A 2,797-nucleotide genomic window follows, 5' to 3' on the forward strand; every position below is an offset into this window, starting at 1 on the left:
GGGTTCGGGTTCGGGTTCGGGTTCGGGTTCGGGTTCGGGTTCGGGTTCGGGTTCGGGTTCGGGTTCGGGTTCGGGTTCGGGTTCGGGTTCGGGTTCGGGTTCGGGTTCGGGTTCGGGTTCGGGTTCGGGTTCGGGTTCGGGTTCGGGTTCGGGTTCGGGTTCGGGTTCGGGTTCGGGTTCGGGTTCGGGTTCGGGTTCGGGTTCGGGTTCGGGTTCGGGTTCGGGTTCGGGTTCGGGTTCGGGTTCGGGTTCGGGTTCGGGTTCGGGTTCGGGTTCGGGTTCGGGTTCGGGTTCGGGTTCGGGTTCGGGTTCGGGTTCGGGTTCGGGTTCGGGTTCGGGTTCGGGTTCGGGTTCGGGTTCGGGTTCGGGTTCGGGTTCGGGTTCGGGTTCGGGTTCGGGTTCGGGTTCGGGTTCGGGTTCGGGTTCGGGTTCGGGTTCGGGTTCGGGTTCGGGTTCGGGTTCGGGTTCGGGTTCGGGTTCGGGTTCGGGTTCGGGTTCGGGTTCGGGTTCGGGTTCGGGTTCGGGTTCGGGTTCGGGTTCGGGTTCGGGTTCGGGTTCGGGTTCGGGTTCGGGTTCGGGTTCGGGTTCGGGTTCGGGTTCGGGTTCGGGTTCGGGTTCGGGTTCGGGTTCGGGTTCGGGTTCGGGTTCGGGTTCGGGTTCGGGTTCGGGTTCGGGTTCGGGTTCGGGTTCGGGTTCGGGTTCGGGTTCGGGTTCGGGTTCGGGTTCGGGTTCGGGTTCGGGTTCGGGTTCGGGTTCGGGTTCGGGTTCGGGTTCGGGTTCGGGTTCGGGTTCGGGTTCGGGTTCGGGTTCGGGTTCGGGTTCGGGTTCGGGTTCGGGTTCGGGTTCGGGTTCGGGTTCGGGTTCGGGTTCGGGTTCGGGTTCGGGTTCGGGTTCGGGTTCGGGTTCGGGTTCGGGTTCGGGTTCGGGTTCGGGTTCGGGTTCGGGTTCGGGTTCGGGTTCGGGTTCGGGTTCGGGTTCGGGTTCGGGTTCGGGTTCGGGTTCGGGTTCGGGTTCGGGTTCGGGTTCGGGTTCGGGTTCGGGTTCGGGTTCGGGTTCGGGTTCGGGTTCGGGTTCGGGTTCGGGTTCGGGTTCGGGTTCGGGTTCGGGTTCGGGTTCGGGTTCGGGTTCGGGTTCGGGTTCGGGTTCGGGTTCGGGTTCGGGTTCGGGTTCGGGTTCGGGTTCGGGTTCGGGTTCGGGTTCGGGTTCGGGTTCGGGTTCGGGTTCGGGTTCGGGTTCGGGTTCGGGTTCGGGTTCGGGTTCGGGTTCGGGTTCGGGTTCGGGTTCGGGTTCGGGTTCGGGTTCGGGTTCGGGTTCGGGTTCGGGTTCGGGTTCGGGTTCGGGTTCGGGTTCGGGTTCGGGTTCGGGTTCGGGTTCGGGTTCGGGTTCGGGTTCGGGTTCGGGTTCGGGTTCGGGTTCGGGTTCGGGTTCGGGTTCGGGTTCGGGTTCGGGTTCGGGTTCGGGTTCGGGTTCGGGTTCGGGTTCGGGTTCGGGTTCGGGTTCGGGTTCGGGTTCGGGTTCGGGTTCGGGTTCGGGTTCGGGTTCGGGTTCGGGTTCGGGTTCGGGTTCGGGTTCGGGTTCGGGTTCGGGTTCGGGTTCGGGTTCGGGTTCGGGTTCGGGTTCGGGTTCGGGTTCGGGTTCGGGTTCGGGTTCGGGTTCGGGTTCGGGTTCGGGTTCGGGTTCGGGTTCGGGTTCGGGTTCGGGTTCGGGTTCGGGTTCGGGTTCGGGTTCGGGTTCGGGTTCGGGTTCGGGTTCGGGTTCGGGTTCGGGTTCGGGTTCGGGTTCGGGTTCGGGTTCGGGTTCGGGTTCGGGTTCGGGTTCGGGTTCGGGTTCGGGTTCGGGTTCGGGTTCGGGTTCGGGTTCGGGTTCGGGTTCGGGTTCGGGTTCGGGTTCGGGTTCGGGTTCGGGTTCGGGTTCGGGTTCGGGTTCGGGTTCGGGTTCGGGTTCGGGTTCGGGTTCGGGTTCGGGTTCGGGTTCGGGTTCGGGTTCGGGTTCGGGTTCGGGTTCGGGTTCGGGTTCGGGTTCGGGTTCGGGTTCGGGTTCGGGTTCGGGTTCGGGTTCGGGTTCGGGTTCGGGTTCGGGTTCGGGTTCGGGTTCGGGTTCGGGTTCGGGTTCGGGTTCGGGTTCGGGTTCGGGTTCGGGTTCGGGTTCGGGTTCGGGTTCGGGTTCGGGTTCGGGTTCGGGTTCGGGTTCGGGTTCGGGTTCGGGTTCGGGTTCGGGTTCGGGTTCGGGTTCGGGTTCGGGTTCGGGTTCGGGTTCGGGTTCGGGTTCGGGTTCGGGTTCGGGTTCGGGTTCGGGTTCGGGTTCGGGTTCGGGTTCGGGTTCGGGTTCGGGTTCGGGTTCGGGTTCGGGTTCGGGTTCGGGTTCGGGTTCGGGTTCGGGTTCGGGTTCGGGTTCGGGTTCGGGTTCGGGTTCGGGTTCGGGTTCGGGTTCGGGTTCGGGTTCGGGTTCGGGTTCGGGTTCGGGTTCGGGTTCGGGTTCGGGTTCGGGTTCGGGTTCGGGTTCGGGTTCGGGTTCGGGTTCGGGTTCGGGTTCGGGTTCGGGTTCGGGTTCGGGTTCGGGTTCGGGTTCGGGTTCGGGTTCGGGTTCGGGTTCGGGTTCGGGTTCGGGTTCGGGTTCGGGTTCGGGTTCGGGTTCGGGTTCGGGTTCGGGTTCGGGTTCGGGTTCGGGTTCGGGTTCGGGTTCGGGTTCGGGTTCGGGTTCGGGTTCGGGTTCGGGTTCGGGTTCGGGTTCGGGTTCGGGTTCGGGTTCGGGTTCGGGTTCGGGTTCGGGTTCGGGTTCGGGTTCGGGTTCGGGTTCG

The sequence above is a fragment of the Prionailurus bengalensis genome, chromosome C1, assembly GCF_016509475.1.
Source record: "Prionailurus bengalensis isolate Pbe53 chromosome C1, Fcat_Pben_1.1_paternal_pri, whole genome shotgun sequence".
Lineage (NCBI taxonomy): Eukaryota > Metazoa > Chordata > Mammalia > Carnivora > Felidae > Prionailurus > Prionailurus bengalensis.